Source organism: Athene noctua, chromosome Z (assembly GCF_965140245.1).
Source record: "Athene noctua chromosome Z, bAthNoc1.hap1.1, whole genome shotgun sequence".
NCBI classification, from domain to species: domain Eukaryota; kingdom Metazoa; phylum Chordata; class Aves; order Strigiformes; family Strigidae; genus Athene; species Athene noctua.
This window is the reverse complement of record NC_134077.1, coordinates 51,231,605-51,258,137: the sequence shown is the minus strand read 5'-3', so window position 1 is coordinate 51,258,137 and position 26,533 is coordinate 51,231,605.

The window sequence follows — 26,533 nt, the reverse complement described above, 5'->3', positions numbered from 1 at the left end:
AAACCCACACAACAATTTATGCCTCTAAGAAACAGTTCTTACTGGTAGGTTTGTACTTTTCTTTTGTGTAGTGAATGTCTGGTGGAATGCTTGTTAAAAACAAAAGCAAAACAATCCCATTTTTTTTATACCTGATTCATTTCTACAGTTCACCTAGGATTAGAAATATTTTATATTATTAGATAGTTTCACCTTATTAATATGAAAGCTACCACAATGAGTTCTTTCATACAAGAACAAAAGAAATTATTGTCAACAAGAGCATTGCTGTTCCTTAGGGAATTTGGTTGCTCATTCTCAAACACCTCCATGCATGGTGTGCCAGCATAGGTTTTTGTGCAGCCATGTGAAAACCCAGACCAGATAAACTGGTCTGAGAAATAAGTGGGGGAAAAACCTAGAGGTTGCATGGTATGTCCCAGGCCTATCGCTTTGTGATCTGGTTTGTTACATTTCTCTGTAAGTACCTGTGCTATCTAATAGAGATCATGTTACATGGGAGTAAGAGGAGGATGTGAGACTCAGGTGGAAAAATTCTGATATACAGCTAAAGTCTTATGCGTTGAATACTGAAGCCTACATGGCAGCCTTCAGAAATAAAAGGCATCATGCATAGTTGAAAAATAACTGTTTTATTTGCAAGTTGAAAAGAGTGTCATTACATTTGCAGATTCTAAATTTATGAACAGTAACTGAAGGCGTATAATCTCTATCTGCATAGGTAATATTGCATGGTAAGAAGACACTATCGACAGTGATACAGACACCAGTAGTTGGGATTAACATAGTCTCACATTATGAGGTTTATTTTGTTTGTCACTTTTTCCCTCTTATGCACAATCTGTCACTGCACCTTATTTTTATATATATACTTTTTTTCTCAGAGTTCTTTGTAATTACTTTTTGGCAAGCTTGTCACTACAGGTAGAAATATATCAAATGTATATGAGCAGAGTCCTCTGAAGTACCGTTCTTTTGTGCAACTTACTTTTGTGGTTTGAAGTTAAGCGGTAGCCAATCACCATGTGGCCAGTCATTTACTTCCCCCTCGCCGTGAACTAGGGGAGGGATGGAAAAAAAAAAAAAAAAAAAAAGAAATTTGTAGGTTGAATAAAAAAAATTAGTAATAAACCAGTAACAATAGTAAATACAAAAGGGTCATATACAATGCAGTTACTTGCTGACTGGAAATGAGAGATCATGCATCCCCTTATATACTGAGCATGATGTCACATGATATGGGATACTCCAAAGATCAATCCAGGCCTGGCTCTCTAGCTGTGCTCCCTCTCAACCCAAGGAAAGTTAACTCTATCTTGGCCAAAACACTTGCAAATGTAAGCATTGTCATTTTGATGCATTCTTTTGGATGTAAGCTTTCTCAAGGCATGATCTTTACAAGCATACAAATTTATTTCCTGTATAAACATACACATTTCTTTCATGTTATCTGTTCATCAGTCAGTGCAGGAGTAGTCCTCAGCTTTAGTGGATTGTGTCGAAGCTTTGACAGGAAAGTGAACACTGCTGAAATGTGAAGCCTGCTACAGTTTCATGTAGTAAGAAGACAGTGCTGTTCAGGACTTTGATGGTTGTCCATGCAAGTGAAAGAGTGTATTGATCAGCACACACAAGGGGATGAAACTCCAGCATTAGAACAGAACGTAATGGGAAAATCTCAATTTATTAATTTTTATGATGAACAGGGAATGGCATGTTATTATAGAAAACTCAGTTTATTTACATGAATCCAATGTGAATTTACTTGACTGAAATCTGAATAGCAGTATTTGGTCGTTGTCTACATTAAAGGAGAGCTGGGAATCTATATAATTTATTTTTATTTTTATTTACCTTGGACTTAACCTTTTACTGTGCAGTTCCCATGTTGTATCCCATGGACACTTCTGGTGGCTGAAAATGCCAAAGGCATCTTGATTTAAATCAGTGGTGGCTGCTGGACCTTGCATTTCCATCAGTATGCTACTATGTTTATTGATAAATCACATCAGATTATCTTTAATGTTTCTCAATTAAATTTAACTCTAATGTTAACTGTAGACTGTCAATGGCACAGGTTTCATGTAGTTTCCCTTTCAGCTCATCATATGGCTATTGAAACTTTCTAGGCAAGAGTCAGAAATAAACCATTTTTATAGATAATCATATTTTGTTCTTATCAGATTTAAACTGCTGAAGTTGTATGCAGAGCTCTGAAGAAGACTGATCATTCACACTAGCTCTTAATTTTCCTGCTGGAATTGTAAGTTGAGTGAAAAGTTCTAACTTGTGCCTAATGTCAAAGACATAACTGACAAAGTGGGTTGCTGTTAGCACAACAACCTGAAACCACCTGTAGCAAACTATAAAAGATATGTGAGATTAAAAATATATTTTTTTTTCCTGAACTGCAAAATTCAGTTTTATTTTACTTTCTTGTGGAAATTATTGGGATTTGAAGAAAAGTGCCCATCCCTAACTTAGTGTGAGATGCTGCTCAGCTGAGGTGATGGAAAGCTCATGCTTGTCTGACAAGGTCTGTAAAAAGGGGATTGGGTTATTAGAATATTGCACCTCCTTATGCTTTACATTGAGGAGGTAAGGGAAGAGGCTTCTCTTTCTGGTGTACTGGGTAAAGAGAAGAAGGGAAGGATCTCAGTGGTGGTTATCAGAACCTTTTTCTATTCTGTAATTCTTTGGGTAATCAGATGCTTTTCTACCCTCTTTCTCTATAGTGAGATTTTTTTTTGAGGAAATTGTCATTGATAAAGGATGAAACATGTTTTTGTTACCAAACCTAGTTTTTGCTCCTTTGAACTAAGTAACTGTGTTGGTTTAAGCCCTGCCAGGACTGGAGACCACGTTGTCGTTGCCCCTCCCCCACCCTCAGCCAGTCAGGATGGAAGTGAAGCACAAACCCGGGTTAAAATAAGGAGAAATTTAGTACAACAGTGTAATAAGCAATCTGAACAACAACAGTGGCAATGATAACAACAATAAACAGCAATAACAGTAAGCAAGACAAAAGATATACAGAGAAATACCGCAATGGTTATGGAACAAACCTGCCGTGTGCTTCCCGCGACCAAAGCCATCAAGGAAAAAGTTCCCGTGCTTGGACCTGACCGCGCTCGGACCTGACGTCAGCATGGTATAAATAACCTGGCTGGAGATCCCTTCCCCCTTCTCTGCCGGGGAAACTTAACCCTATCCTAGCTGAACCAGGTCAGTAACTGGGAAGTTTCTTCTAATTCCAGAAAGGGAAATTTAGGCAAAGAATAAAAGGGGGAAATTATAGAAATAAATACTGGAGCCTTCACTATTTCATCTGTTACATATGCATGGAACACTCCTTACTGTGGAGAGTAACATGCAAAAGGCATAGAGGAAAAGACTAGAGGGATTTTCCAAAGGGTATTGGCTGCATGGTGAGAATCTGGTAAGTCTATGATGAGTTCAGCTGAACCCCTGCTATGGCAGGTAATGCTGGAAACAGAGGTTAACAACGTTGCATTCAGCAAATTTAATCTCTCTTTCTGTCCCTCTTGTATATTCAGGTCAGGACCCACTATTGTCAGTAGAACTGCAAGTATTTTTGTCTTAATGCTGAGGTGTTTAAGAACATCAGGGGTCTCTAGTCAGATTCCTTGTAGTGTTCCCCACAGGATGGGCCAGTCATTTGTTTCTCCCAGGTATCTCATAGGAGGTTTTCCTTAGCTAAGAGCTGCTGAGTCAAGTAAGAAAACAGTTTCTGAGAAGACTGATTATTCTGTGGGTGTATTTATTAAATAGTGGGAATATAATCTGTAAAATTTCATTAATTCTTTTGATCAGTAATCTTATGGATTACTTGTGAAAGGGAAAAAACTAAATGTGTTGCATATTGTTGATATTATGTTTGAATCACTTTCCCTTTAAAACAAGATAGTGAAAATTGTCACCTTCAAGAAGTATAGAAAGGTGGAAGTCTCAGGTAAGGGAACACTATTCCTGCTCTGTTACGGACTTCCTGATCTAAGTCAAGTCAGGTTTTGTTGTATTTGAGGACTTAACTCCCAGAGAGATCAAATTAAACCAAACACATTTGAAAAAATCTTTTTCCTAATCCTAAAGTTATTCCATCTTCTTAACATAAGGGATAAGCAATATGGAGTGTAGGATTTATGAGGAGAGGAAAATATCTAGATTGCTGCTCAGATGGAAAGAGATCAATTGCTCTTCATAGCTTTACAAAGGCAGGCAATCCTTAGACAAAGTTGTGGACACATACTGTGCCATAAACAAGAATGTAAATGTTTCTGTCACATAAAATGGATGTGAAATATGGTGGTAATATTACTCTCTGCATATCAATATATTAGTCCGTCAGAAGGAACAAGGTCAAATTAAGAGGTTACTAAGGAAAAGCCATATCTTACTAAATACTGATTAAGTTAGTTTAATGGTCTAGATAGAAAACATATTTTCAAAAAAACAGATTCATAGACAAATAAGAGGACTATTCAACCCCAACATCAGTGAGAGAGAAGTTTTGCTGGGTAATTTTTTTAAAAACAAAATTGAAAATACTTTATTTTAGAAGATATCCAACAAGAGAGGCAGAAGTATTACTTCATATGGGATGAAGGTTAGTAGCTGGTTGCATGACTCCTGAAATGTAGTACTAGCATAGTTTCTGTAACAAGTACTTTACCTGAAAATGTGACACTATAACAGTAAACAGGTTTTATCAGGAGTTCTCAGGAAATACACATACCTCAGATTATGGCCTTCAATTCTGCTTTCTCCCCTATTATGCTTCTTAGCTGCTAAAAGCAGTTCCATACCAGTGGCTCCCACACATAACACCTTTGTGAATTTCATACAGAAATGTCTCTATTTCTAGTTCAAGAAAAACTGCTCCCCTTGAACTACTTTAGGTATTTAAAAACATCATGGACCACAATACATATAGACTGCATCTTTTCTATATAATTTCTTGTTTGGTTCAATCTCAGATTTTACTAGCAGCAATGCCTAGTCTCCTGTTGAATAGGATGCAGATATACAAATAAAACATCTGTCCTCATAACACTTCCATTTCTAGATGACTGTACTAATTAAAGTAGGGCAGATCCAACAGGGAAGATTGAGGGAATGCATTTTCAGAATGTCCTTTATCTTTTTATCTATTGTATTCTAACATGGCAGATTTGCCTTCAACCCTCCACGCGCCCCCCCCCCCCCCCCCCCCCCCCCGGGCTGGAATTTGAACTCTCTGCATTCCCTCGTCTATTGACTTCTAGGAAAGTACTTAGGTAGCTACTAGGTCACTGAAAAAAGGGCAGCAACTTTTCAATTCACTGCCCATCACTGTTAGGCACCTGTGCCCTTTTTCCCTTCCCGCTGCAGAAAATCTGATTTGATCTCAACTAATGCACAAATGGGCTAATACTGCATGGGATATTTTTGCAAATGAACTATTTCTGTGAAATTACCTAGTCATAATTCCACATTGTCTAATATGAATAAGGGTTGTATATCACAGTTTTGACCATAATGCATATATTTTTTTTAAAATGCATATTCTCTTCTGTTGGTTTAAGCCCTGCCAGGACTGGAGACCAAGTTGCCATTGTCTCTCCCCCACCCTCGGACACAAGTAGGGCACAAACCCCGGGTTAAATTAAGAAGAGATTTAATACAACAGTGTAATAAACAATCTGAACAACAACAGTAGCAATGATAACAACAATAAACAGCAAAAACAGTGAACAAGACAAAAGATATACAGAGAAATACCACAATGGTTACGGACAGCCCCGTGCTTCCCGTGACCAAAGCCACAAAGGAAAAACTTCCTACGCTGCCTCGCTGGACCTGACGTCAGCATGGTATGAATAACTCAGCTGGAGATCCCTTCCCCCTCTCTCTCTGCTGGGGAAACTTAACCCTATCCTAGCTGAACAAGGACATAAGCCACCCCTTTATTCTATACCAACTGTGTCATGTCCAGCTGCCATTTAGCAGTTATCAATAACAAAATAACAGTTAACAAAGGCACAGCATAGTTCACGGCATGTTCTCACCCAGAATCAAGTCCCCCTTGGTACGCATCAGACATCTCCATTGTCCTGCATCACCCACCAGATACACCCAGGTCCTTGGACAAGAGCAATCCCATGGATAGGTTTGCCTTTACCTTTGCCTGGCGCAGGACTAAACCAGACCATTTTTCCCAATATATTCCTCATGCGCACTACAGGGACTTTATCCCCATCTACAGCACGTGGAGGTTTTGACTGAGCCGGGCCAGCTCGACTGGCAGATCCTCTTGTGTTGACTAGCCAGGTGGCCTTTGCTAGATGCGTGTCCCAGTCTTTGAAGGTCCCACCTCCCAGTGCTTTCAATGTGGTTTTTAACAGTCCATTGGAGCGCTCGATCTTCCCAGAGGCTGGTGTGTGGTAGGGGATATGGTAGACCCACTCGATGCCGTGTTCTTCTGCCCAGGAGTTTATGAGGTTGTTTTGGAAGTGGGTCCTGTAGTCTGACTCAATTCTCTCTGGGGTGCCGTGTCACCACAGGACTTGGGTTTCAAGGCCCAGGATGTTGTTCCGGGTGGTGGTGTGGGGCGCTGGGTAAGTTTCCAGCCATCCAGTGGTTACTTCCACCATTGTGAGCACGTGGCTCTTCCTGTGGCGGGTCTGTGGCAGTGTGATGTAGTCGATCTGCCAGGCCTCTCCATATCTGTATTTCAGCCATCGCTCTCCATTTTACTGGGGCTTCACGCGCTTGGCACGTTTGATTGAAGTACACGTCTCACATCTGTGGATGATCTCTGCAATGGTGTCAAGGGTGAGGTCCACCCCTCGATCTCGAACCCACCTGTATGTTGCATCTCTAGATCCAAGGTCTCATGGGCCCACCGGGCTAAGAAGAGTTCACATTTGTGCTGCCAGTCCAAGTCCACCTGAGCCACTCTAATCTTAGCAGCTTGGTCTGCCTGCTGGTTGTGTTGATGTTCATCAGTGGCCTGACTCTTGGGTACATGGGCATCCACATCACGCACCTTCACAACAAGGTTTTCCACATGGGTTGCAATGTCCTGCCATACACAACCCATTTACTCCACGTGGCATCTGTTGCATGATGTGTGGAGGAGGCCTTTCCTTTGAACATCCACCCCAGCACCGGCAGTCGGGGTGCCAGGAGGAGCTGTGTTTCAGTGCCGACCACTTCTGAGGCAGCCCGAACTCCTTCGTACGCTGCCAGTATCTCCTTCTCAGTTGGTGTGTAATTAGCTTCAGAGCCTTTGTATCCCCGGCTCCAAAAGCCTAGAGGTCGGCCTCGGGTTTCCCCAGGTGCTCTCTGCCAGAGGCTCCAGGTAGGGCCATTCTCCATGGCTGCGGTGTAGAACATGTTCTTAACCTCCTGCCCTTCCCGGACTGGCCCGAGGGCTACTGCTTGGGCAATATCGCACTTAATTTGTTCAAAGGATAGTTGTTGGTCAGGGCCCCATTCAAAATCGTTCTTCTTATGGTTTACATGGTAGAGAGGGCTCACAATCAGGCTGTAGTTTGGGATGTGCATCCTCCAGAACCCCACAGCGCCCAGGAAAGACTGAGTCTCCTTTTTAGAGGTTGGTGGGGCCATGGCTGTTATCTTGTTTATCACCTCCACTGGGATGTGACGACAACCATCTTGCCATTTTATACCTAGGAATTGAATTTCCCTTGCAGGCCCCTTAACTTTCTTTCAGCTGATGGCAAAGCCGGCTTTCAGGAGGATTTCAATCATCTTCTTCCCTTTCTCAAAGACTTCCTTGGCTGTGTCCCCCCATACAATGATGTCTATCAATGTACTGCAGGTGTTCTGGGGCCCCACCTTTCTCCAGTGCAGTATGGACCAGTCCATGGCAAATGGTGGAGCTGTGGTTCCACCCTTGGGGCAGTCAATTCCAGCTGTACTGGATGCCTCTCCAAGTGAACGCAAACTGTGGCCTGCACTCTGGCGCTATCGGAATGGAGAAGAACGCGTTAGCAATGTCAGTCGTGGCGTACCACTTGGCTGCCTTCGACTCCAGTTCATACTGGAGCTCTAGCATGTCCGGCACTGCAGCACTCATTGCTGGCATAACTTCGTTCAGGCCACGGTAGCCCACAGTTAGCCTCCACTCGCCATTAGGCTTTCTCACTGGCCATACAGGGCTGTTGAAGGGTGAGTGAGTTTTGCTGATCACCTTCTGGCTTTCTAGTTGACGGATCAGCTGATGGATGGGGACCAGGGAATCTCGGTTGGTGCGGTACTGCCGCCGGTGCACCGTCCTGGTAGCAATCGGCACTCGCTGCTCCTCAACCTTAAGCCGCCCCACCACTGAGGGATCCTCTGAGAGGCCGGGTAAAGTGGACAAGTGTTCAACCTCCTCCAGGGCAGCTACACCAAAAGCCCACCGGTACACTTTTGGGTCTTTGAAGTACCCTCTCCTGAGGTAGTCTGTGCCCAGGATGCACGAGGCATCTGGGCCAGTCACAATGGGGTGCTTATACCAGTCCCTCCCAGTCAGGCTCACTTCAGCTTCCAGTAGGGTCAGCTGTTGGGATCCCCCTGTCACTCTGGAGATGCAGATGGATTCAACCCCACTGTAGCTCGATGGCATCAGGGTGCACTGAGCGCCAGTGTCCACCAAAGCCTTATACTCTTGTGGGTCTGATGTGCCAGGCCATCGGATCCACACTGTCCAGTAAATCCGATTATCCCTTTCCTCCACCTGGCTGGAGGCAGGGCCCCTCTAATCCTGCTCACCATCACTGACTTCTTGCAAGAATGATTTACTCGTCCCCTCAAGAGGGTCAGACATAACGTTCACCATTCTATTCTGTCTGGGGGATTTCTGACTGGACACTGGAGCTGCGTTTTACTTGGAGGACTCCCCTTTCGTGGTGGTCTTCCCTTTCAGCTGCTCTACTAGTGCAGCTAGGGTGGCAGTGGGCTGTCCATCCCACCTCCTCATGCTTTCTCCATGGTCGTGGAGGAAAAACCACAGGGTGCCCCGTGGTGTGTGCCTTCTGCTGCCTTTCTCTTGGGTGGGGAAACGTTTACTTCTAATGGCTGAGACATCAGCCCGTGCAGGTGGAATATAGGACATGTCCTCTTCCATTTTCTGGACCCTCTGAGACAGTTCCTCCACAGCTGAGACCCAGGAATGTTGAGATGAAGGGAGATTTCCCTCCTATTGCCGGAGCTTGCCAACCACTCCATCCGCTGTCAGAGTCTGGGTGTCTGTCCACCCGGACACTATTGCCAATGCTTTCACTGCGCTTCTGGTGCACTCTTCAGGAACTTTCACCACATCAGGTGTGTGCAAGGGGCCTGATCTGGGTCCATGGGTGACTGCTCATCATTCAGATCACCCTATATCATCTCAAACACAGCCAGTTCCCTGAGCTTCTGGATGCCTTTCTCAGTGGTGGTCCATTTGCTTAGCTGACATAAGATATCCTTGTAGGGGTGCCTCTCCCTTACACTGAGCAGGAGTCGCCTCCAAAGGCTGAGGGTTTGAGTCTGTTTCCCTTTTGCCCTATCAATGCCAGCATCCTTGGCCAAAGATCCCAGCTGCTTGGCCTCTCTCCCCTCCATTTCAAAAGCACTGGCTCCATTGTCCCAGCATCGGAGCAGCCAGGTGCAAATCTGCTCACCTCCCAGGAGGCCGAAATGTCTCTGCATATCTCACAGCTCAGTCAGGGATAGAGATTGGACGATCACCTCTGGCCCTTTCTCCTCTTCCCATGCCGGGCCTGGCTCATCCCCATCCCCCACTTTGCCAGCTGACTTTCTGGTATATTTTGTTTTCTATATCGGGACAACTGACACCGGCACTGGCTGGCTCTCTGGCTCAGCTGCTGTGCTGGTGGAGGCGACTGATACTGGCTCTACCTGTTCCCCCGGCCCAGTTACTGTACCAGGAACTTCACTCTCAGATCCTGCAGCCCTTCCTCCCCTTGAGGGCAGTGGGTGGTATTACAGAGGACACGGTAGGCATGTGCAGTTCCCCAGCACATTGCAGCGATTTGTGTCTCCTGGTTTTTGCCAGCTTGGTAACACACCCTTTCTAAGCACTCCATCAGCTTTTCAGGGCTCTGCATTTGTTCTGGAGTGAAATTCCAAAGCATTGGAGGTGCCCACCGACTCAGGCCTTTGCCCATCTTTTCCCACACCCCTTGCCACTCACTATTATCTGACCTCGGGACAGGTTTCTGGGCACTGCTATTGTTAGAGAAGTGCTACATAGCCAAAAAAATATCTGGCAGACACCCAGAAAACATTGTGCTGCAAACACACTGGTCTGAAACTCCCAAAAACCTAGAGAATCTCTTCCCCTGGCTCACCCATAGAGGGGGTGAGACCCCTAACAAAAACACAGGCAGTAGACAGGTACCGGCCCACCCCCACAAATAACGATACAAACTCATTACAAACAGTCAGGATCCAGTACAACAAAAAGAGACCCTTTACACATTTTTCACCTACAACAAACATCAGCACTGGTGTCATACACTGGATATAAGGATTAATCCAGCCCCACCACGCAAGCAAGTGGGCCAGCATTGAAAACATTTTCTTATCAAACAATTCAAGTACAAACAGGAAAATTGCACCTAACAGATTGGTCTAACATGCTCTGGTCGGGGTCTGTCCCTTTTTGAATCTTATTTCAACCCTATTCATGCCCCACTTGGGTTGGACGTCATGAAAGGCTGTGTTGGTTTAGGCCCTGCCAGGACTGGAGACCACATTGCTGTTGGTCTTCCCCCACCCTCAGGCCAGACAGTCTGGAAGCGAGGCACAAACCCTAGCTTTGGAATAAGGGAAATTTCATACAACAATTTAATAAATAATATGAACAACAACAATAACAATAATAACAACAGTAAACTGTAATAACAGCAATCAGGGAAAAAGATATACAGAGAAATACCGCAGTGAACACAGCCAACCCATCGCACGCGCTCCCCGCGACCAAATCCACAAAGGGAAGCTTCCCACGCTGCCGCGCCGGACGTTATGTCAGCATGGTATGAATAACCTGGCTGGAGATCCCTTCCCTCTGCCAGGGAATCTTAACCCTATCCTAGCTGATCCAGGACAGTGGGTATTTCAGGAGTGACAAGGGGTTTTCAACAGGTGACTGTATTGGAGGCTGAGGTGAGCCTAATTGGAAGAGTGGGAAAAAACATCCCATTGTGACCTGCCCAGACTCTCCATGCATTCTTGGCATAGATTATCTCAGAAGAGGGTATTTTAAGGACCCAAAACGGTATCGGTGGGCTTTTGGTATCACTGAATTGGAAACAGAAGGAATTAAACACCGGTCTGTGTTACCTGCTCTCCCAGAGGATCCTTCTGTTGTGGGATTGCTGAGGGTCGAAGAATAACGGGTGCCAAGTGCCACTATGGCAGTGCACTGATGACAATATTCCACCAATTGAGACTCTGTAATCCCTATCCATAAACTGTTTCATCAGCTAGAGAGCCAAGGAGTCATCAGCAAGACACGGTCCCCCTTTAACAGCCCCATATGGCCAGTGAGAAAGTCTAATGGAGAGTGGAGACTGACAGTGGACTATCATGGCCTGAAGTCACGTCACCGCTGAGTGATGCTGTGCCAGACATGCTAGAATTTCAGTATGAATTAGAGTTGAAGGCAGCCAAGTGTTATGCCACAACTGATATTGCCAAGGCACCTGGAATTGGCTGCCCCAGGGGTGGAAACACTTCCCCACCATTTGCCATGCACTGATCCATGCTGCACTGGAACAGGGTGAAGCCCCAGAGCACTTACAGTACGTTGATGATATCATTGTATGGGGTAATACAGCAGAAGAAGATTTTGAGGAAGGGGAGAAAATTATCCAAATCCTTCTGAGAGCCGGTTTTGCCACAAAGCGTGGTAAGGTCAAGCGACATGCACAAGAGATCCAGTTTTTAGGAGTAAAATGTCAAGACAGACGTTGTCAGATTCCAGTGGAGGTGATTAATAAAATAACAGCTATGTCCCCACAAACTAACAGAAAGGAAATGAAAGCTTTCTTGGGTGTTGTGGCTTTCTGGAGACGGCACACTCCAAATTACAGTCAGATTGTCAGCCCTCCCTATCAAGTGACTTGGAAAAAGAATTTTGTATGGGGCCTGGAGCAGCGACAGGCTTTTGAATTAATTAAACAGGAAATAGTTCATGCAGTAGCCCTCGGGCCAGTTCAGACAGGACAAGATGTCAAAAATTGCTCTACCCCGCAGCCAAGAAGAATGGCCCTACCTGGAGTCTCTGGCAGAGAGCACCAGTGGAGACTTGGGGTCAACCCCTGGGGTTTTGGAGTTGGGGGTACAGAGGATCCGAGGACCGCTATACTCCAACTGAAAAGGAGATACTGGCAGCGCAGAGGCAAACTTGTCTGGGCTGCTGAATTATGGCAAGATATTGATGCTTGGGTAGAAAATCTGGTTGTGAAAGTATGCCATTTAGCACTCATGTAGCCAGGCCACTGAAGAACATCAGAACAACCAACAGGTGGATCAGGCTGCCAAGATTAAGGTGGCTCAAGTCAATCTGGACTGGCAACAAAAAGGTGAACAATTTCTCCCTCACTGGGCTCACGACTCCTCAGGCCCATCAGGGAAGAGATGAAACATAGAGATGGGCTCATGACAGAGGGGTGGGCTTAACCATGGATGTTATTGCACAGGTAATCAATGAATGTGCAGTGTGCTACCATCAAGCAATCCAAATGGTTAAAGCCCATCTGATATGGAGGATGATGGTCAAAGTATAAATATGGGGAGGCCTGGCAGATTGATTATATCACGCTCCCACAAACCCTGCAAGGCAAGTACTTTGTGCTTACAATGGCGGAAGCAGCCACTGGTTGGTTGGAAACTCATGCTGTGTCCCATGCCACTGCCTGGAACACCATTGTAGGCCTTGAGAAGAAAGTATTATGGTGGCATGCCACCTCAGAAAGGATTGAGTCAGATAATGGGACACATTTCTGAAACAACCTCATAGATGCCTGGGCCAAAGAACATGGCACTGAGTGGATGTATCACATCCCCTACCATGCACCAACCTCTGGAAAAATCGGGGGATACAATGGATTGCTAAAAACCTACACTGAGAGCAATGGGTGGTGGAACTTTCAAACACTGGGATATGCATTTAACAAAAGACACCTGGTTAGTCAATACCAGAGGATCTGCCAAGCAAGCTGGCCCTGCTCAGTAAAACCTCCTGCATACTTTGGATGGGGATAAAGCTCCCACAGTGCACATTAGGAATATGTTGGGGAAAGCCGTCTGGGTTATTCCTGCATTGGGTGAAGGTAAACCCATGCGTGGGATTACTTTTGCCCAAGGACCTGGGTGTACTTGGTGGGTAATGCAGAAGGATTAAGAAGTCCAAGATATGATTTTAGGTGAGAATAGCCAATAAACTGGACTGTCAAATAAACCTGTTATGGCATTTTGTGCCTTGCAACATCCCCATGCCACATCCAAAGCCTCCTGCTCCGCCGACCGAGCCAACTCTGCCTCATTCCTCAGCCTTATAGACTGTCATAACAGATGGAACCCGAAGTTATGGGCCAAATGATCTCATCATACATTGTGGAAGGATGGACCATAGACTAAGGGAATGATATCTGTGAGACCTGTGAAAAAAAAAAAAAAAACGGTGGTGATTCCTTAAGATGTATTTGGAAAACAGAGCATAATGTCAATGGTATGAAATAAGGGGTGAAGACTGTCCTGGTTTCGACCAGCAGGGAGTTAATTCTCATTGGAATATTTCATACCATGTGATGTCGTGCCCAGGGATTTAGGTGGGCAGGCTCTCTCTTTCTCTCTCGTCTTTCTGCTTGGGTCTTGCACACATGCCGTATGCTTGTTGGGCCATGTTGTTGCTATGAGAGGGCAATCACCGTGCTCAGTAAGCCCCTGCTGCATTTTACTCATTTTCTTTTTGGACTCACAATTGTTACTGTTGTTCTCTTGTTAGATTTAGTAAATTCTTTCCTTTTTTTTATTCAACCTATGAATTCCCTTCTTTTTGTCCCTCCCTTACTTCACCAGAGTGGGGAGGTGGGAAGGTGAACAGCTGGCCACGTGGCCTCTGGCTGCCGGCTGAATTAAAACCTCCACATAGTCCTTTTTATTACTATTATTAATGTGTTTTATTATGTTTTAGTTTAGTTATTAAACCATTGTCTCAACCCACAAATTTGACATTTTTTTCTGTTTCTCCTCCCCATCCCACTAAGAGTTGGGAGGAGTGAGAGAACAGCTGTGTGGTGCTTAGCTGTTGGCTGGGATTAAACTAGAATAGTCCTTTCTGGCACCCAATGTGGGGCTAGAAGGGTTGAAATGACAGATCTGACCAGAGCATGTTAAAATAAATTTGTTATAAGCATTTATTTGTTAGTTTAACAGTCACTGATGAGGATGTCCATTTATCGGATCTTAGACCTGTGGTGCTCATTCTCAGAGTTATGTTATGTATGACCTTACTTGTCATATATAGTGCCTGTGTTGCTGATTAACACACATAGGAGATGGATTAAGGTTTTCACTCTGCTCTTCTATGTAACACTGGTTTATGGTATAATAAAGTTGTCGGTCATGGGACTAATCCCACTAGTCTCAAAAAGTTTTACTTATTTTTTCCAGTTCTTCTCCTCATCCCACTGGGAGGGGGTAGGAGTGAGCGAGGAGCTGCATGGTGTTTAGTTGCTGACTGGGATTAAACCAGGACAGGCAGACAGACATATTTGCACATGGTTTAGAAGGATATAAGGATTCTACAGAAACTGGATTAATTGCCCTTGCTAATTCTGCTGTTATGAATTTGTATTGACAATACAGTTCTAAATTAAAATGTACATTTTTTATTTCAGAAGAGGAATTCAATAGGCTCAGTAGTATCAACCCTAAAAGGCCATGTGAAAGTCCTCTGAGACTACAAATAGCCTCATACTATAAGTAGACACAAAACGTTACTGCCTAATCACCCTCCAACAAATAAAAATTTCATGGATAGCAAGACAGTTCTTCAGTCATTGTCATGGTAAAACTTTCCATTGACCTCAAAGAAAGTTTTGCTCAATAAAGCATTATGCCTGTTCAAACAATAGGGAAGATGAAGGGAACCCTGGGGAGTGGATGTAACAAAACAGAAGTAAATGTTTCAGATTTTGTAATAAGTGCTTGTTCTTAGCTATTAACAATACTTATTATTTTGCTGAGTTGTCTGTTATAATTAAAGGATTTTGTGATTTAATTAAGTTCAGATAGAGATTGTTTTCCTCCTCATTAGCTTTTATATACACACTTAGTGGAAAGAACAATTTAGGCAACAGACCACATGGGTACATGATGTCCAAATACATGATCCTAAGGTATTGTTTGTACACAAACACACATATATGCATACATACAAATATATATATATATATATATATTTAAATACTTATGTATATTATTATATACACATGCCTCCTTACCAACACACTAGTGTATAACAGCAGTGATATAAAACTTACTTTCATACTGTCTCTAAATATAAATTATTATTTCCCCTGAAAAGAATGTAGTTAGCAATCAACACTAGTCATCCACAGACACACAGGGATAGTGCTTTTGCTGATTATCAAAGATCTGTGCTCCAGTTTACAAACAGCTGAACACTGAGTAACTTTTGACACCAAAGAAGAGTGACATATTAATTGCATGTACGTAACTGAGCATGCTGCTGTGATTTACCAAAAATGTTCAATAGAAAGACAATGCAGTTTTCACCCATGAAAAGAAAGGCATTTCCTACCTCAAAATAGGTATTTTGAGTCTACTGAGAGATACAAGCCAGTGGCAGTTGTTTGAATGATCTTTTATTACAATGCCTACCATTAAAGAGTATTGGCTAGAAATTGAGTTGCAAGCTGAGTGCAGCTAGGAATTTTTCCATCTTCTTGATTATGTGTAACCACTTATATTAAGAGCTTTTAGTAAACATTGCTCATTATAATCGATTTCCCTGAAGAAATGTCATTTTCAAATGAATGTTTAAACGCAGCTTTATTTTTTGTTCCCTTTTCACAGAAGATTTTGTTCAATAAGCACTGGAATGTGAAGGAGATGCAGACAGAGATGCAAACAGACCATTCGAAAGCATAAAAAGAAAATGGAAATAGAAACTATTCTGCAGTATGAAGTGGTGAATTAACAAGCTAATCTACCAGTCACTAACTCTGCCTCACTTCATGCTGTCAGCATTGCTATTTCTTTATAACTAGGTTACTTACAACTGTATTGAATTAACCCTTAGTCACCCCAGGTATGATTACCTATGTTGACAACCTCAGCATCAATAAACTCAAGAACTCAGAAAATTTGGCGTTTGAACAACCTACCCTGTAACAAGAGGTGGCTTGTGCAGAGTTCAGGTATGCAGTGTGGTTTTTAAAGTCATACACAATAGATATAAACGTAGCAAAAAAAGTTTATTCACATCCTTCATAATGCAAAATAGAGCATACTCAATGCATGAGTAACCTTATTAGACTTAACTATTTATTTCCCATTTTCTAGAACTTTTTTTTTTTTTTTTTCCTTGAAATTCAGGAAACTAAACTGACAATTTGCATTATCTGTCTGTATTCAGGCACTGTAGACTATCAGGAATATTGCTGAGATACAAACAGATCTTTGTTCTGTTCATAATTAGGTTGGAATTCTTTGGATGAGAACTCTGGAGAAGTTCCAAATTAGCTATATTTGTAGGTCACATTGTCATATATCCAAAGCAGTTTAAAGGAGCACTTTTAAAGAGACTGATTTAAAACTATTATGAATCTTTTATTTTAGTCATGATCATCTGAAGGATTACCAAAGCCTGTACAAATAAAGTACAAATGTACAAAGTGTTGAAGTAACTGACATTTGCTTTGGCTCTAACTTGGAATTTGTGTTCTGTCCAGGTTTTTTCTTGCTGTTTCTGTTCACAATGCTATTGTATTATTTGACCTTTCAGATTACTCTGTTGTTTTATTTCCTTATTTCAGGTGTAAATATAGAAGCCAAAATGACATAAAACTGACCACATTTCTCAATGAATTTTGACCCTGATGAGCATAAACATAGCAGCACAGTCCAGCACCCAGACTAGAATATTTTGCTAAGAACAGAAACTGAAGAAGACTCCAGACTACCAGTAGATTATTCCCTAAAAGTAATTGTTCTGCAGCATGATGAAAGAGATAGATGGCAAAAGCTTAAAAAGAGCAGATTGGTCCAATTCATGGGGATTCACTGCTGAAAGTTTATGCAAAGAAGCATTGTAAGAAAATTTGTGGAAAAGCAGGTTGCTGAACTGATATAAGTAAAAAAAAAAAAAAAAGGTAGAGGTGGTTGATGCACTGGGAAGATATGCCTCAGGACCATGGAAGACAAATGAACAAATTTACAATTTGATAAATAAGAAATCACAATAGATTATCTTGGCTACTTTATCTTTACAGCTACTTTGTGATTTTGACCTTAAAAGAAGGTAAATTCAGCACTATCATGTATGCTAGGATAATAAGTATCAGGATATTCAAAGAGTTCTACAGCATATCTATATAACTGAAGAACTCAGAAAAGTTGTGGAAACATTCACATATTGGACAAAAACACTTGAATAAAAACAATGTGGCCTAAGGGAACAGATACAGGATTTTACATTTTATATATATGCATACATTATACAACATACTTAGGCCTATAAATTTGAGACCTTCCAGAAAACAATTGTGAAACAGACTGTAGTTACATTCTGCACTATTCAGAGACATTTTTAAAAATTAAACCACTCTGTTACAAATCTAAGTTAAAAATTATTATCTTTAAAATACCTCTTCCCACCTCAGGTTCTGAAAAACTCTAGAGTAGGGCTCAAAAACTATGCTTTTGAGGATTGGTCATCATGAGTTTCAAACTCCCCAAAGTGTCAGACTGGACCGTGTCTAAAGCATACATGACATGTCTGAGCACATCTAAGACAATTAGGATGGATACCACTCAGTTTAGCACAAGACAAAGTAATTATGACTTTTATTTAAAAAAAAAAAAAAGCAGCCTGAAAGACTGATGATATAAAAGACACTAAGAAGATCCTGATTCCCTGCTCTTTCCAACCAGCAGCTTGAACCTTGGACCCTCACTTCCCTGTGATAAGAAAACTGCCAGGTTTTGTTAGCTCTCTTACTACTTTGAGAGGCAGATAATGAGATGGAGAACAAAAGTGATCTTGCCTTGTTAAGTGTTGAACAGTCTTAAAGGAATGTATGCCCAAGCAAAAAGTATTTTTAGACTTAAGAGAGTAAATATTTTTGAAGTTTTGTTCTGATCTTATCTTTAAGAATGAAGACATATAAACAGCAGTGAAGTCTGAAGACTTCCACATCACATCAAATTCTCAGTGAAAAAAGGCATTTTGTTCTGTGAATTGACTGCATATAAAATTACATTGACACTGGCCTTATTAAGGTTAGTTGATAACTGCATTCACTGGCAGTATCAGAGATAATTCAGAGAGGAAAGAGTAAATGAGAGAGAAATTAGAATGCCAGAACAGAATGCTGCATTGCAGGAAACTCACTAAAAAGGATTTGAAATTGCTGTGTTTTATCTTGCAGAATCATTGCAGATACTTCCTTTAATCCACATGGGATGAAGATAATTGTATTCATTCGGTTTCCTCTTCATGATTAACATTGGTTGAGGTTATTTTATTTTTATTAGCAGCTAAATGTTTTTAAAGTAATCTAAATAAAATTACTTAAGAATTTTCAGTTCTCCTGCTATAGACATAATTTATACATGGTACCCTGAAAACCTCAACTCCTTCCATATTTTCTCATGACTGACAGAGAAAACTCAGGTAGTCAGTGACTAGCCAGACCTTCAAGAAGCTCGGGGCATAGAGACAAATTTCTCCTGCCTCCCCAGGCTTTTGAAGAGGTTTATGTCCCACAAGATATCTGGGGACAAGCAGCTCCAAATCCCATCGCATCATCAAAGTCCTGATTTTTCTTTTGCAGGAATTGGAAGCATCCATACTTTTGTGCTGTTCACAAGAAGAACACTGTGCACCATATTACTGGATCTTTCCCCGACATAACAACCAAGTATTCCCCCACACCACATTCCCCAAGTACCCCTAACTGTGTTTAAGCAGGATGCAAGTGATGTCTTCACTGTTCTTTTATGCCCTCTTCTACTGTATTTTCACATCATGAGGTAATCTCATACTTGGACGAGGGAGAACCTGTGTTATATCCCCTTGCACAATATACAGTATACCATAGATGTTGAAATCCAGACCTGAAATCCAAAAGAAGTCTGCACACTTGATACACAGGATCAAAACTGTAAAGCCATCTTATTTTCTTGCATTGAACTTCCTCAAAGAAATGAAGTTAACCCTTTATGTATATTTGGAGCTTTGCAGTTCTTAAGGCTGAATAGCAGCTAGAGAAGTCAAGTGGGATCAAGTGAAGTTGACCTTAACCAGGTAGGAATTCTTATGGCAAACAAGTCAGTCCTTGTCTAGCAGTGATTCATAGTTCAAGACTATGATAGCAAGTAACTGAACTCAGAAACATGACCAAAGTTAGGTCAGTAGTTCTATCTCCTTCTGTAGTGGGCTGATGTTTTGTGAGTGTAAGGTTTGTTCTAACTAGGACTCATGAGACATTATTAAGATGTCACAGAAGTTCCATTACTTCTCTTGATTTCCACCTTCTAGGTTTTCGACAATTAAAATCAAATTTCAAATAAGGAGGTTGGGGGGAAGAGGGGATTCTTGAGAAACATTCACAAAAATTATCCTCTGGAGAGAAGAGAGGTAAGATGATTAAATAGTTTTCCTTCAGCTCTTGTTGCTATGATTCTGTGCTTTGGAGAGTAAATAATTTGAAAAAGACAATCTATATCTTTCAGAAAAAGAACATCCTTCTCAGACTCAAAGTTCATGACCAGCTCAAGTTTCTCCTCCTAACAGATTTTTTGCATACTTCTGAGCATTTAATTTCACAGTTTGTTAAGATCATTAATATTAGTTTTTGTCCCCTAACTTCTTAGGAAATATCTAGAAAAAGCTATTATACAACAGAGCACAAACCCTTCTCTGACCTGACCTAAAGCTAAATTTTACTGCTTCTTGTTTGGCTTGAAGGGATCAGTTAGGAAATATCTCCTTTTTAATGAGACTAATCAATGATTTTCACTCTGAACAGGCAACAAGTATAAATTGTGATGGGAATATTCCTCTTTCGACTCTTACAAAGCAATATCTACCGAAGTAGTGACTTTCCTCAAAATACATTTATAAATAAATAAAGTGTAGCAAGTGACAGGTTTTCAATCACTTAAGAAATCCCTTGACACGCAATGAAAAAAAAATTAACTTCTTTCAGTATGTATGATCAGATAGCTTACCGGACAAAACCCTAAACAATAGGGTTTGAATTCAGCATAATGCTGTGCTCACTAGCTTGAATGATTCGATAATTTTGACTTTGCACCCAGCTTTCTTTTCATAGGGAACATGGCAATATGTTATATGTTATGGATGTTACAGATCCTGAAAAAGACTGATCCTTCAGAACAGCTTATAACTTACTTCCCCATCTGTGTCTTCTTGACACTTTCTTATATAAATAGGACAGGGAAAAAAAAAATCTTTATGGAAGCAAATATTACTCACAGTTGTAACTTATTTTTTTAATTTGGTTTTACACACCAAAAATCTGAATTCCTAAAATTTTCAAGAAAAGAGCAGTGTAAGTATTAAAAAGTACTTGTCTTGGTCACTGTCCTGGTTCAGCTAGGGTAGGGTTAATTTTCCCCAGCAGTGGGGAGGGAGCTCCAGCTGGGTTATTCGATACCATGCTGACATCAGGTCCGGAGGCAGAAGCTCCAGAACAGTTTCTGTGTTGTTTTTGTCCCTGAAGGTACCCGTGACCGACAGGACTGCTCTATCCTTGCGGAACATCTCTGTATATCTTTTGTCCTGTTTACTGTTATTACTGCTTATTGTTATTGCTATCGCTATTGTTGTTGTTTGGTTTATTATTTGTTACACTGTTGTATTAAATTTTTCCTTATCCCATCCCCGGGGTTTGTATCTCACTCCCTGCCCCATCCAGTCCAGTCTGAGGGTGGGGGAGGGACAACAGCGGTGTGGTCTTGGATCCCAGCAGGGCCTAAACCACCACAGTCACTGATATAAAAAACATTTCTACTTCCCAAATCAGCTCAAGTTTTCCATTTATTTACAAATTTATTTACAAGCCTTATTTACAAAGTTTTTCCCATCAAAGACATTGTAGAAGTATATCTTTTAAATTCCTGTCAGTCAATATATTGATGTATTTGCATTTATAATATGTTTCACATAGACAGTCAAGCTTAACACGTAAATTATTGAAAAGGAAAATGTATATTATGGGGGTTTGAGGAGTTATATCTAATGTGAGGGAGGGAAGTCAATAAAATTCACTGCAACATCAACACTGTATTTGATGCGGCAGCTGTTCCCTCTTGTGCCACAAGAACATTGTTTTGACTACAGCTAAGTAGCAGATGTTTATGAGCAATAAGGATGTTGATAAATGTATTATCTGTTTCTATGGTCAACATAAGTCTCTAATACCTGAAATTTTTTCATTATTGCTTGCTTAGATCACAAAGTGAATGATGAACTGATACCACGAAAGATATCTAGTAAGTTTTTAAAATAATTTTGTGCCTTCTATTCCATAATTCATTTATCTAACACTTTATATAATTATAGATTTTTCCTGAAGAACAGCATTTACTGCCTTAACAAAGTGACCTATGATGTCACTTTGTTAAGGCAGTAGCAATAGGATTTTTCAAACACATATTTGAAGGTGGGTTTGTAATATTATAGATGAGAAGGAAGGCAGTCCGCCATCCTATAAAACAATTCATCTCTGCTGCTCTCTGCTCAAGCCTGCTGAGCAGGACTTCTTCAGGTACAGAATTCAGAAGGGACCTACAGGGCAAGCAGAAAGAGAAATGGAGACCTATAATTGAGAGAGATTTTCATAAAGGCTTGGAGGGCTTGGATGGACCTCTCAGCCTCTGGGATGACGGATGTCACCTTTGTTAATGATCTGGATACCTTTGCACAGGAGGAAAAGTTTACTTTGACCTCCACACTCCATGGAGAGATAAAAGCCAACAACATGGAGCAGGAAGAACTGCAAGGACTGCAAATTCAAAAGTCTAATTGGAAGCAAAGCATATTACTAGTCCTAGCCCCCTAAATCACCCTGATTTCCCCTACTGAAAGAAACTATCATCTAGGTAACCAGATTTACTGTGCAATGGAACTCAAAGCTCTTGCAAACCTGCAAACAAGCAATGGTGTAAAGCAGAGCTGGTATTAGGCTGCAGAAGAAACTTCTGGTTGAAAGATTAGACATACCATTGATTTGACTGTGTGTTTTAATAATTTTTCCTCTGTAACCTCTCCATGATACTACCCTGTGTAAACTAATTGCCGATAAAAATAACCATCATGTTCCAATTATCCTTTCCGTTTTTCAAGGAAGACAAATGTGCTGTAGTGAGCACACTGGACGAAAGAATATAATTTAGCACTGCTGAGTTCCTCTACACTTATGGTTTATGACTCCAGCAAATTAGTGATAGCTTTGATGACATTATACAGGTGAAGAAGTAAATTTCCAAAGGTTGTTCTTTAGACCTGTCTTTGGAAAAAAACATATTTGAGATAGCATTAGCTTTCATCTGATCATGATAATGCATTTCTGAGCAGTCAGATAAGAAGTCTGGAAACCTTCAAGTATACATTAAAAGAAATATGTGTAAATGAATAGAGATTTTCTATTATTCTCTAGACTGAAGAAAAGCTAAGCACTATTTTGTACATAATTCTGTGTGTTAATCAGGTATAGTGACATCCAGTATGTTCAAAGCCAAATCTATCTTTCTTTGTCAAAAAACAAATCGAAGTGCTTTTTAGTGTCTTTTAAATGGATGCATCTTAGTATCTACTTAATTTAATACTTACCTACTTGGATTAGCTTTCCTTTCATAAGAAGGTATAGTAACATGTTACATGATATGAATTAATATGTAATTGTAGATACATTAATATGTAATTGTAGATACATTCATTATGGTATTATGAGGTAACTGTGACCTGCTAACACCTACAGACTTTCACATTTCTGTGCAAGAATGATAATGATCTCTCCTTGCCTCCTGTGAAGACCTCTTCTATGCTCAGGTCCTCTGCAGTGAGGATACAGAAGGGTTATGCTAGTGGTAGTGTATAAACCTAATTGAGCAGAGAAAACAGAAGCCAGGGAATGTGCATCACTGTCTTTTCAGCATTATTTTTTGTTTAGAGGTTAATTGTTTCACCCTAAAACTTAAAGCAAAAGCTAAACATCAAAATAAGGATGGCAGAGAAGGAAGGGTTTTATTTCAGACACTCCCTGTAGGCAGCTTTTTAATCACAAAGAACTGACATTTTAATTTAAACAAAATAATTACAAGCAAGAGGTAAGTGAACCTTTTTTTCGTGCATTATAAAATCATACATTTCTTAGTTCTAAACAAGATAAATTTAGAATTAATTAATCAAATCCATAAATACTGCTATTTTTCTTTTTCTTCAGAAAATCTGAAGCAGATTTATTTTTAGTAAGCACCGACCACTACATTCATTAATAAACCAGAGGAATTAACAAAACGGACCCAGTACTGGATTTCACCTTCATAATGTAACCCAGCTTTGTAAGGCTCCACTGTGTGAACCTGGCCCAGTTTCATCAATGAAAAAAAATTGTTGAACTATAGCTAACACCATTAGTTTGCAAGTGACACATGCAGTGTCACCTACACAGACAATGTAAATTAAAACTATGTCACTTAAGAAAGTCAAAATAAGAGACTTAAATTAAATTGTTAAATCAACAACATCAACTCAGGAGAAAAATACCGGGGGGCAGGGAAGCATGAGCTGGAAGACTGCTACTGCCAGAGGAAGGACCGTCCCATCCCAAGGAACAAAAGAAGCAAGAATTTACCTCTCTCACAGCCAAGAGCATAGCCAGCAAAGACTCACTGATGTTCATAGTTATAGCCAACTTAACTGAACTTACTGAATTCCCAAACTACATGATTCTCCTTGCAAGTTTGCACTAAGAAGAGAAAAAAAAAAAGAAAAAAAAAAAAAAAAAGTGAAATAAATGGTTGCAGCTAGGAGTCTTTGCAATTGTTGCAAATATGTTTTTAGAATATTTATTTACCAGATACAGAAACTTCTTGGTATTTCTCAGGGTGGGGACAGTAGCATTCCAAAACATCTAATCAAAGTAAAATTATCATTTTTCCCCTTTGGGTTTGCCAAATGTTCTAAACATAATAGACCATGCTGTGATGCAAATGCAGGGCCCAGTACTTAGCTTTGTTGGATCTCATACAATTGGCCTCTAACAATTTGTAATGATTTTCCTAACTGTCCTGCCCATTCTGTGTGTGGGTTTGCAAGATACTGGTGAACTTCAAAGTGTTCAAACAAGAAGTCAGGGCCAGCTGCCAGGGAGACCCATGAGGGTTTGTGTGCAAGATATGAGCAGACTTCAAGCTGTACTAGCCAGTGAGTAGAGCAAGAGACCTGAGAACTGTATACTGGAAGGACTAGGGGTGAAGGGGCTGAATGCCTTAGGAGAACCACGTTAAGAGGTTGTGAGTACATTTCAGTACATATCTACTAGCAAGATTAATGATGAACAAACTATAATTAGACATTCTGGGTTTTTTCATGTTTATTTAAGTGCCATTCATGTGTATGTGATGCCTGTAAAATAATTTTTCTTCCTTGATGTATTAGTGGTCAAACAGGTCTGCACAGTATGCATGTGCCTAGTGGGAATATGCTTCCAGACTCCCTCCTGGCTGGACTCAGGGAGAGGGATCTGCAGCAACTTCTCATCTGCTGGACTGAGATCCCATGGTCCTAGAGTACACCAACATTATATCTAGCTGACTAGGAAGGAAAATCCCCCCACATGCACTAAATTCACCTACTTAGCTATAACAAATTTTAAAAGATGCAAAAAAAATTATGCATTCACGGAATCACAGAAACACAGAATCATCTAGGTTGGAAAGGACCCTGGAGATCATCTAGTCCAACCGTTCACCTAGCACAGTTCCCACCTACAGCATATCCTTAAGCTCCAAATCAACCCTACTCTTGAACACCTCCAGGGATGGGGACTCCACCACCTCCCTGGGCAGCCCATTCCAATGCCCAACAACCCCTTCTGTAAAGAAATGCTTCCTAATATCTAGTCTGAACTTTCCCTGACGCAACTTGAGGCCATTCCCTCTTGTCCTGTCGCTTTCTACTAGGCTCACACCCAGCTCTGCAGCTTCCTTTCAGGTAGTTGTAGAGGGTGATTATGATGTAGTGGCTATTACAGAAACATGGTGGGATGTCTCCCATGACTGGAGTGTGCTGGTTGATGGCTACAAGCTCTTTAGGAAAGATAGAAAAGGAAGGAGAGGTGGTGAGGTGGCGCTGTATGTTAGGGGCTGTTATGATTGCTTTGAGCACAAGTGTAGTGAAGACCGAGTGGAGTGTCTTTGTGTTAGAATCAGGGGGAAGGCCACAGGGCAGATGTTGTAGTAGGAGTCTACTATAGGCTACTCAACGAGGACAGAGAGGTAGATGAAATACTCTATAGGCACTTAGGAGAAATCTCATGATTGCTTTCCCTTGTGCTTGTGGGAGACTTTTACTTCCCAGACATCTGCTGTAAATACAACACAGCAGAGCAGGACCAGTCCCGGAGATTCCAAGAATGTGTGGGAGATAACTTCCTGACACAGCTGGTGAGTGAACCAACCAGAGAAGGTGCCCTGCTGGATCTCCTCTTTGTGAACAGAGGAGGACTGGTGGATGATGTGGTGGTTGGACGCCGACTAGGGCACAGTGATTGTGAAATAATAGAGTTCTCTATTCTTAGACAGTCCAGGAGAGGGTGCAGCAGAACTGACATCCTGGACTTCCAAAGGGCTGACTTTGTCTTGTTTGGGCATCTGTTTGGCAGGATCCCTTGGGAGACAGTCCTGAAGGGTATAGGGGCCCAGGAAGGCTGGGCGCTCTTCAAGAAGGGAGTGTTAATGGCTCAGGAGCAGGCGGTCCCCAGGTTCTGTAAGAGAAACTGTCACCAGAGAAGGCCACCCTGGCTGAACAGGGAGCTTTTGCTGCAACTCAGGGAGAAAAGGACAGTTTACAGCATTTGGAAGAAGGGACTAGTGACTCAAAATGTTTACAAGGATGTTGTGAGTCTATGCATGGTGGATATCAGGAGCTCTAAAGCCCAGCTGGAAATTAATCTGGCTTCAGCAATCAAGAACAACAGGAAATGTTTCTATAAGTATGTCAACAGCAAAAGAA